At 43.8% G+C, this 10,835-nt stretch overlaps 1 pseudogene; it reads right to left on the bottom strand.

Moving 5' to 3' along the window:
- Positions 1-1,021: 1,021 nt before the first annotated feature.
- LOC125525919 lies at positions 1,022-6,307 on the bottom strand (annotated as a pseudogene).
- Between the last annotated feature and the right edge of the window lie 4,528 nt (positions 6,308-10,835).

The following is a 10,835-nucleotide window of genomic DNA, read 5'->3' as shown; positions in this document are numbered from 1 at the left end:
AATTGGCAAAGTCATGCAAGATATGAGCAGGTGAAGAAAAAACCAAACTAATCAGTTTCGTGATCAGCAAACTACAACAGTCACCATATCCACACCAATCATGTCATGACATCACACAAATGACGAGTTTTCTCAACAACAACGCTTTCAGGATAGGACTGACGATCAAATGCTGTCGTCGCAGGATCCAACCACAAAATGCTAGAATCTAGGTTTTTACCCTGAAGAATTAGTCCGAGCAATGCCTCTAGCAAGGTAACAATGGTAAAAACATCGCCATTGCCAGGTATAACCAATTCGGATCAGACCTAGGCTTTCACCCCGAAGCTCGTGATCGGGGTGCTTGATTAGCACCACCATCGATACCACTCATATGTTGTCATCACCACTTTTCCGTGAACCCAGCATCTACGTGCGATGTGCGACCACCGTTGCTGCACAAACATCCCTATGCGTCAAACCGTTGTCCATAGTTTGCATCTTGTTGCTGAAGTCAACCCTCGGATCTGAAGGGAGAAACCCTTCCGAAGAACTTTCGGTGGCCATCGCAGTCTGCATCAGGACTGTCGCCGCAGGCCAGAGTGGTCACCCCCACGTGTGAATCTAGGTGATGGGACGATCGCTCCGGAAACCCACCCATGTTTGGCTAGATCAGAACGATGGGTATCATCGCACGATGGCAACAACAATCACCACGTTGTAGATCAAGCCCAGCCAGCATCCGTAGATCAAAGCCCTGCCAGCATCGATGACCACCGACCCATGCCATGCTCAGGCTGAGCAGCACAACCAGAAGGCGAGGCACCCAAGAGAAGACAAGGACGAGCGTTCCACCACTAGCCTGCTGTAGTTCACTGGGAAGCACAGCCCGCCAACAAAATTGACGCCGTGATCCGCCGCCATGCCCACGACCTTCATGCCCACGTTACCAAGAGTCCAGCCGCCACCGACCACTGACCGGAGCTTTGCCCGGACAGCAGCAAAATTCAAGACTGACATGTGATGCTGAACAAAGGGAGTACTTAATAGAGTTAACATGCAACAATACATGGAGATAAATTGTTCCTAGAAAGATTACACGTTTTGCATTACCAACATGATACCACACTTATTTATATCTTCACTGTGTCAATAACCATCGTTCCTTGAGACACATGTTCATAGAGTCCAGCAATGTAGTCCTTCACCTTGACCTTTCTGTACAACGCTGGTCTTTTCTCATCTACCAGCTGAGTCGCTGGCTCAATTTCTCTCTCAGGATCAACCGAGTAGAATAGAGCCAGCGATAGCCTTTCTTTCTCAGCATTTGTCACAACTCTATGCACGGGGCCTTTGAAGATTCCATTGCTCATTATCTGTTACAATTTTTTGTGATTAGGCCAAGAGTTTGGGGGACTTTTCAAAGAATAGTACAAACACATCAGATTTACTCGATGTGTGATGACTATTTTCACCTCTGACCACCTTCCTAACTGATCCACCCATGGCGGAGGTAGACCCGTAATCATTTTGAAATATAATGTATATATAACAGTTAATAATGACTAGTATCACAAATGTGGGAAGAAAACTACAATTGTTATGACGTCTTTTCTTACCATTGTTATCCTTGACATGTTTGAAAATTGTAAAACCATGTAATTTTACATACTTCCATAAACAAAGATGTTAGAAGCACAAGAAAATTATAAGCCCACATGTAGCAATCGTTGTATAACTTTTCTATGAATTAGAAACAGTGTTTGGAAATTTTCAAATAGCATGCAAAGCTGAAGCGAAGATATTTTTTATAAAATAAATATCGCATAGTTTTTTCAAGAAAACCAACAATTGTCATGTATACAAAATAAATTTAGGGGTTAAATAATTAGGAGACAACAAGTATAACTAAGAACCATAAGTTTATGTGTGATTAACGGAGGCATGCCATTTTTCTACGACCTGTGATCTTTATATTGATATAGATACAAATTAGAAATAAGCAGTGAGAATATATGAAATAAACTCCATACTAAATCATTGGTGGCAAGATGACTCAAGTTTCTGCATAAAACCATGATCTGGACCATTGTTTTGGGTACCGCTCGAAATTTCGCGATCCCGAGCGGTTACCGCTACCCCACGGAAAACACTCATACCGAGCAAAAAAAATCGAGTTTTTTCGAAATTTGAATTCAAACGATCACTCTGCTGTTAAATAGGCGGCATCTCTCATGTTGCAACAGAGCTCACAATGACGTAGTGGCAAAGGCTTGCTTTATGGAGCTGCAGGTCGCGGGTTCGGGTCTTACCTCATACAGTTTTTGTTTCTTTTTTAGAATGCGAAAATAAAAAACTAACAGAGTAGAAAAATTCATACAGTTTTTGTTTCTTTTTTAGAATGCGAAAATAAAAAACTAACAGAGTAGAAAAATTCATACAGTTTTTGTTTCTTTTTTAGAATGCGAAAATAAAAAACTAACAGAGTAGAAAAATTCATACAGTTTTTGTTTCTTTTTTAGAATGCGAAAATAAAAAACTAACAGAGTAGAAAAATTCATACAGTTTTTGTTTCTTTTTTAGAATGCGAAAATAAAAAACTAACAGAGTAGAAAAATTCATACAGTTTTTGTTTCTTTTTTAGAATGCGAAAATAAAAAACTAACAGAGTAGAAAAATTCATACAGTTTTTGTTTCTTTTTTAGAATGCGAAAATAAAAAACTAACAGAGTAGAAAAATTCTGGAGCGGCTGGAGTCGAACTAGAAATCTCTCACCGCGGCATCGGTGGGTTCGTGTGTACAGCCACTACGCTAGGACAAAGACTGTGATCTCAAAGAGTTAAAAGTTTATCTATATCAACTTTTAAATATTTGAATTCAAAATTTGATTTTACATTTCGTCCGAATTTTTTGCAGTACTTCGCGGTTACCGTGGGAACCGTGAATTTCGGTGCCCCTCGAGAAAAAAGGCTCGCTTGGGATCCAAAACCTTGATCTGGACACGCTATATCTTCATTTTGTCTCATATAAATCTGGGAAAAATATTGTGGAACCACTTCATTAATATTGTAATGTCACATTTTCATCTAAAATTCTAAATAATATTTTAACCAAAGGTCAAAGATAAAATGTTTCTTCAAACATTAAACGGAATTTGTAATTTCCAAACGTTCATGATTTGACAATAGATCCGAACGATCTAATTGACGTTCGATCCGAAATTCTAGCGTGCGCCAGTTTCTCGTGAGATTGATCCGGATTTTCTATGCCTAACTCGTGATTGTTTTTTTTTTCCAGCGTGCCGGAAGACAAAAATTTCTGCGAGAAGTGGGAATCAAGCCCACAGCACACAATTGGTGCTGTAGGATCTCAACCATCTCGACAAGCACATGTTTACGTTAAGTTTGACATTAGTTTTTTCCTTTGTACTTTAGTATATGTGAGGAAAAGAAAGCCACAACAATCAAGGCCATTGCATTGGGTTTTTGACGCAATAACCAAGGCACGCCAGCTTTAGTCCTTGTCCAATATATCTTAAAAGCATATCCTCGCTAACTCATGTATGGATAACATGGTAACATACACACTTCGGATTTGTTAACTTATGTACAAATACAGTGGTAACTTTGATACTAAGAAAAAAAGTTGTTGAGATATATTCTGCTAACTTCTGCGAAAAATCATGAGAATTTACGCCCGACAGGCATGATAACTTAGGTACAAACACCGTGGTCACCTCAACCCAGTGAAAAAAAATTATAGACATACCACCCATAATTTTATGTGTAAATACCATGGTAAGAAATGCACGACAGGCCTGATATATTACGTACAAACACCCTGATAACTTTGACCAGCGAGGAAAATTATTAAAAATAATAGCCGTTAACTTTGACCCCATAACTTCTGTATAAATAGCATGATAATATATTCATCGCATGCCTGATAACTTAGGCACAAACATCACGATTGCTTTAATTCGAGGAACAAATGTTGTTGAAAACATAACTCCAATAACTTTTGTGCAACTATCATGGTAACATATGCACCACGGACATGATAACTTCGGTACAAAAAATGCGGTAATTTTAACCCATGGAAAAAAGTTGTTGAAAACATAGCTCCGGCAATTTATGTGTAAATAACATGGTAATATATGCACCACAAACCTGATAATATATTACAAACACCGCGGTAACTTTTTTAGCCATAGGAAAAAGAATTTGTTAGAAAAACATATTGTTGATAACTTACGTGTAAATAACATGGTAAGTTAGACACCGCGGACCTGATAACTTATGTACAAATATCATGGTAACGTTGATCTAATAAAAAGTTGCTGAAAACATAGCCCGATAAGTTCTGTGTAAATAACATGGTATTTTACATGCCGCACACCTGATAATTTATGTTTAACACCATGATAACTCTGAAGCAATATAACAAAGTTGTTCAAACATCATACCGTAGGGCTGGTAACTTAATGTACCCTTGGGGTTGGTAACTTAAGTTAAGAAAAGAAAAGAAAATCTTGATATGAAAGTAAAGACGGTGCCAGTATCTAGTTTATATATATGTAGTAAGACAATGATTGTAGTTGGTCGAGCTGGTTAGTGTGTTGCACATTTGGGGTAGAGGTTATCGGTTCAAACCCATGTGCATGCATTTTCCTTTTTTTTATATCTAGAAAAGAACACAGCGGTAAGTAACGATCAAGTAGATGGACTCCATTTTGTTGGACAAGAAATAACATAACGTGATTCTGTCGTTCGATTAATACTTGATACAAGAGAGCAGAGCTCGAATCCTCTCCAGCCTGATTTTCTTTTTTTGTCTCCCTTGAGTGGGAGAAATAAAAAAGGAAGGAATATGAAGAAATCGAGGGACGCGGGGTAGGATCGATCGGGATTAGGAAGAAATTGCGTGGGGGACACGGGATGGGATCATTCGGACCTATCCAATAGGCACAAACGTTTGGTATATATTGATGTCCAACATTAAAATACAGTGCATACTAGTTTTGTCTTGAGTCAAGTTTAGTAAACCTTGACCGAATTTATATAAAACGTCTAAAAATCAAAATCAATACTATTATATTCATAATAAAATATGTTTCCATATTCTAAATGTTTATATTTAAGCTTTCTATATTTTGGAACTGGAACAGAGACAGTAGCGGTTCGATTGGCATACTGCGAGCGTAGAGGTGATGGTGTTTACCTCAGTTTGATCTCCTATGTTGATCAGCAGGGTGTGAGGAACAATCGGTACATCGAACCAGACACCATCTCTCAAAATCTGGAGCCCACCAATGGTGTCATCGACCATGAGCACGGTAAGAACGCTCCCATCGGAGTGGGGCTTCAGGCCGAACACAAGCTCCGGCCTCGGGCACTCCGGGTAGTAGCTGAATCTAGCGTAAGTGTCAGCCTTCTCCCCAAACTGGTCCATTATATAGTCGTCGTCGAGCCCCAGCAGCCTCGCCATTGCCTGGACCAGTCCATCCTTCACCACCCTACATTTCGTGGTGAACTCGTGCAGAAGATTCCTGTAAAAAAAAAAAGAGTTGAGGAGCTTGATATTTCCTATATTATTTTTCGAGACGACGATCGCATCAATCTTTGTGTGATCACTGATTACCTGAAGGTTTGAGGATGCGCTGGCCAGAGGGCGAGGCTGCGCTCGTCTTCGGGCTCCACCCTGAGGTAGAGGCGGTCGGACCAGTCGAGGATCTGCTCCGCCGAGCTCACCCGGTCGGTCCCGTACCCCTCGAGCTAGAACCACTCGCCCCCGATGAGGTTGGTGTATCTCTGTTTCTCTTCGGGTGGCTGCCGGAAGAACTCCCTTGATGCGACCATCATGCCGTCCATCACCGAGGTGTCGACGCCGTGCTTAGTCACCTGCAGACACACACGACAGACGACACGGTACGCTCGCTCAACACGCAAGCTTGATCGATTTCGCTCAGCGACGAGAGAATAGATGATTAATTACCAGGAAGAGGCCCCACGACTCGAGCGCCTGCCGGAGCTTCGCCTCTTCGCCGTCAGCTGCGGCGGCGCCCTCCTGCTTGAAAAGGCGGCCGATGTCGATGACAGGGACCGGCGCCGCGGTGGGGTGCTGGCCGTTTTCGTGGTGACTGCGTGAGACGTACCGGGCCGGCACGTCGAGCTTGCCGTGGGCGCCGGCGAGCTCCTGCACCGGCGACGTTGGTCTCGCTCCCCCTGTGCTTTCCATAGATGCGATTGCACGACCTTCCGTGGTTGGTTTGGTCTTTCAGTAGCGCTCGATCTATGTGACGACGATACCTCGGGTGGCCTCGACGATCAGTCGTAGGTGCTGGGAGCCTGGGAATTATGCTGGTCGCACACGTCGTCGACGATAAGGAGAGGAGGTAGCTAAGGGACAAAGGTTGCGGTTGCCCTCATCGTGATCCCCACATGTCATGTGTTGTTGTTGACGTTCCTGACAAGATCTGTTTTGATCCGATAAGGGAGCAACAGTTAAGTTGTTCGGCGCAGCGCGTCTGATGAAGCTAGTGGCTGGCGACACGAAATATCCTCCCACAGCGGTAGCGGGTCTCATTTTACAGAGCAGATGCTTCATACATTACATACGTAGCTTCAGCTAAACACATTGCACATGTCGTGCTGTCTGTATCATCAAACTAAAAATGCAAATGCGGCTCAATGAAGACGGCTGGCCCAAACGTCCACAAAGTGTACTAATGATTTTTTTTTAACTTTTCGCACAGGATTGCTAACTTTTTTTTTACAAAAGGAGGAGGACCCTGGCCTCTGCATCTAGACGATGCATGTAGTCACTTTATTAATTATTCACACAAGACTTTACAAAGTCATACAACAGTAAGACTAAAGCCATCGTCTAGGCAACATCTGTCGCTACTCCTATCTAGTTGATGAAGGTATGCTGATAGTCTGGAACTAATACCAAACAGACCGCACAGCCAAACATATCATTTAAGACCTGAGGTCCCAACCAGGACGTGTGCCGGGTATGGGATACTCACCAGTCCGGCGCACTTCTCAACCAGGACGCCTACCGAGTATGAGGCCGCCGCAACCACCTGCCACCAATCCATCTTCAGTGTTGTACTGCTGCATCAACCTTGCCCGGTCTAGTTGCCGTCGATGCCACCACGACGCCAGACAGCGCCACCTCCCTGCACGAGTCCATCTCCACGCATCAGAAGTCGAGTCTCCACGACGCCATGCCGCCGAGATTTGCCGCCATCAATGTGTAAGCTGAAGCACCGCTCCACCAAAAAGCCTTCCACTGGTCCCTCGGTCCGTGTACACCTCCATGAATGACACCTCCAAGAGGGAAACGACACCATAGCGCCACCGTCATCTGATCTACTGATCTAGAGTTTTCCTCGGAGGTAGCATAGAGTGGCCTTAAACTTCTCCACGGCGATGCCTTTAAGAAGGGAACAACGCAGACAGCACCGTCACCGCCGGCCTTGGCAGCTAGCCGAGAGCAGGTTTTCACCCAGATCCGTTCGAAGATCTGATACGTCTCCGTCGTATCTATAATTTTTGATTATTTCATGCCAATATTATACAATTTTTACATACTTTTGGCAACTTTTTATACTATTTTTGGGACTAACATATTGATCCAGTGCGCAGTGACAGTTCCTGTTTGTTGCATGTTTTTTGTTTCGTAGAAAATCCATATCAAACGGAGTCCAAACGAGAAAAAAACTTACGGAGATTTTTTTGGAATATATGTGAATTTTGGGAAGTGGAATCAATACGAGACGATGCCCGAGGGTGAGGGGCGCACCATGGGCCCTCGTGGCCACTCCGTAAGGCGCTTGGTGCCCTTCTTTCGCCGCAAGAAAGCCAATATCCGGATAAAAATCGTATCAAAATTTCAGCCTAATCGGAGTTACGGATCTCTGAGAATTTAAGAAATGGTGAAAAGGAAGAATCGGGGAGCGCAGAAATAGAAAGAAACAGAGAGAGATCCAATCTCCGAGGGGCTCTCGCCCCTCCGCCGCCATGAAGGCCATGGACCAGAGGGGAAACCCTTCTCCCATCTAGGGGGGAGGTCAAGGAAGAAGAAGAAGAAGAAGAAGAAGAAGAAGAAGAAGAAGAAGGGGGGCTCTCTCCTCCTCTCTCCCGGTGGCGCCGAACGCCGCCGGGGCCATCATCGGGGCAACGATCTACACCAACAACTTCACCGCCGTCATCACCAACTCTTCCCCCCTCTTTGCAGCGGTGTAACCCTTCTTTTACCCGCTGTAATCTCTATTTAAACATGGTGCTCAACGATTTATGTTATTTCCTAATGATGTATGCTATCCTACGATGTTTGAGTAGATCTGTTTTGTCCTATGGATTAATTGATGATCGTGATTGGTTTGAGTTGCATGTTTTATTATTGGTGTTGTATACAGGTGGAGCGAGAATTTCTCAAAGCCTAGGGCTAAAGTTAAGTTACTAAAAATAATGTCGAATACTACGCATACCAAAGCATGCTATAAGTATGCTACAAGTTCATATTTAAAATTAAATATGAATTCATTGTTACCATGAGAGGAAATTCAATAAAAATATAGTTTTAACAAAGTGCATCAGGCAAGTGTTCGTACCAAATTAACAAAGACTTGCTCAATTTGAGGCCATCGTTTCTTCACCCACAATAGTAGAAGGGCCTTGAGTTAAAAACATAAAATCAAGTATTTGAAATCAAGACACTGGATATACACCAAGTCAATTGTTCATATGATAATTTTGCACAAAACGAAAACATAATATATCATTCTCAAAACCTGCACAAGGCCAATAGCCCCATGTTTTCCTCATTTTATATAGCACTGTACGATCTAAAATCATCAATCCTTGTAGATCATCAAGCTCAATGTAGCTTACCAGGCTGTGATTCATGGACTCATCTTGGATTTCTGATTCCATCTTGATAATGAAATAAAATTGACCTGAGTAAAAGGAGTAAATTTAAAATTACCAACTCACCGAAATGGGCTGATATAGAGGAAGTAGCAAAAACGAATTTACATGATACAAACTACAAATTACCTGTTGAACCGGGTGTGGACGCACTACAATTTCACGGGAGTTGGAGACCTGGAGAAGAACAGGAAGAACCAAAGGCGGATGGTCAGGACGCCGGACGGGACGGATCGCAGGTTGACTTAGGTGGCGGCGCAGTATCTGGACGAGGCGAGGGTTTCTCTAGTTTGATGAATCGGGCGAGAGATTTTTTTAGGAACGATCGGGCAAGAGAGGATCGAGCGTCGGTCAACTGCACGATTTTCTTTTCAGTTCTGATCGATTGGGAATTGCACAGTCGTGGAGGGCTTATAGTTGGGCTAATGGGCTGGCATAGTTGTAGCCTTGCACGTCTATGTGCTAAAGCCTGGGGCTGCGCTTCATTGTATCTAAAATTCTGGAATTTTGCCTATTAGACGTATAGGTGCTAGTTGGGCTACGCTTGGGGCTACAGCCGCAGTTGCCCCAGGCCCAAATCCGCCTCTGGTGCTGTCTTATGATACTTTCCGTGTCGCGCAAGTATGAGGGATATCTGTTGTACGGTTTGTAATATGTTCATGATTTGCTTATGGTGGGTAGCGTGAGTGACAGAAGCACATGCCCGAGTAAGTAGCTTGTTTGCGTATGGAAGTAAAAGAGAAATTGATGCCTTATAATGCTATGGTTCGGTTTTACCTTAATGATCTTTAGTAGTTGCGGATGCTTACTAGAGTTTCAATTATAAGTGCATATGATCCAAGAAAAGAAAGTATGTTACCTTATGCCTCTCTCTCAAATAAAATTGTAATAATGATTACCGGTCTAGTCATTGATTGTCTACGGACAAATAATTTTCTCGTGACAAAAAGCTCTCTACTGAAACTAACTTAATTGTGTCTTTATCTAAACAGCCCCCAGCTTTTATTTACGTGCTCTTTATTATCTTGCAAACTTATCCAACAACACCTACAAAGTACTTCTAGTTTCATACTTGTTTTAGGTAAAGCGAACGTTAAATGTGCGTAGAGTTGTATCGGTGGTCGATAGAACTTGAGGGAATATTTGTTCTACATTTAGCTCCTCATTGGGTTCGACTGTTGGGGAACATATTAATTTTAAAAAAATCCTACGCACACGCAAGATCATGGTGATGCATAGAAAACGAGAGGGGAGAGTGTTGTCCAAGTACCCTCATAGACCGAAAACGGAAGCATTAGCACAACGCGGTTGATGTAGTCGTACGTCTTTACGATCCGACCGATGAAGTACCGAACGTACGTCACCTCCGAGTTCAGCACACGTTCAGCCCGATGACGTCCCTCGAACTCTGATCCAGCCGAGTGTTGAGGGAGAGTTTCGTCAGCACGACGGCGTGGTGACGATTTTGATATTCTACTGACGCAGGGCTTCGCCTAAGCACCGCTACAGTATTATCGAGATGGACTATGGTGGAGGAGGGCACCGCACACGGCTAAGAGATCAATGATCAATTGTTGTGTCTATGGGGTGCCCCTGCCCCCGTATATAAAGGAGCAAGGGGGGGGGTGCGGCCGACCATAGGAGGAGGCGCGCCGGAGGAGTCCTATGGGAGTAGGACTCCCCTCCTTTTTCCTAGTTGGATTAGGACTTGGGGGGGAGGAGGAGAGAGGGGAAAGGAAAGGGGAAGCGCCGCCCCCCTCCTTGTCCAATTCGGACTTTGGGGGGCGGCGGGGGGGGGGGGGGGGGGGGGGGGGGGGGGGGGCGGCTGCCCCTTAGCCACCTCTCCTCTTCCTCCACTTGGGCCCATAAGGCCCAATAGCCTCCGGGGGGTTCCGGTAACCCCTTCGGTACTCCGGTAA

This window comes from Triticum urartu, chromosome 7 (assembly GCF_003073215.2).
Source record: "Triticum urartu cultivar G1812 chromosome 7, Tu2.1, whole genome shotgun sequence".
Lineage (NCBI taxonomy): Eukaryota > Viridiplantae > Streptophyta > Magnoliopsida > Poales > Poaceae > Triticum > Triticum urartu.
This window is presented reverse-complemented; position numbering and strand designations above follow the sequence as displayed.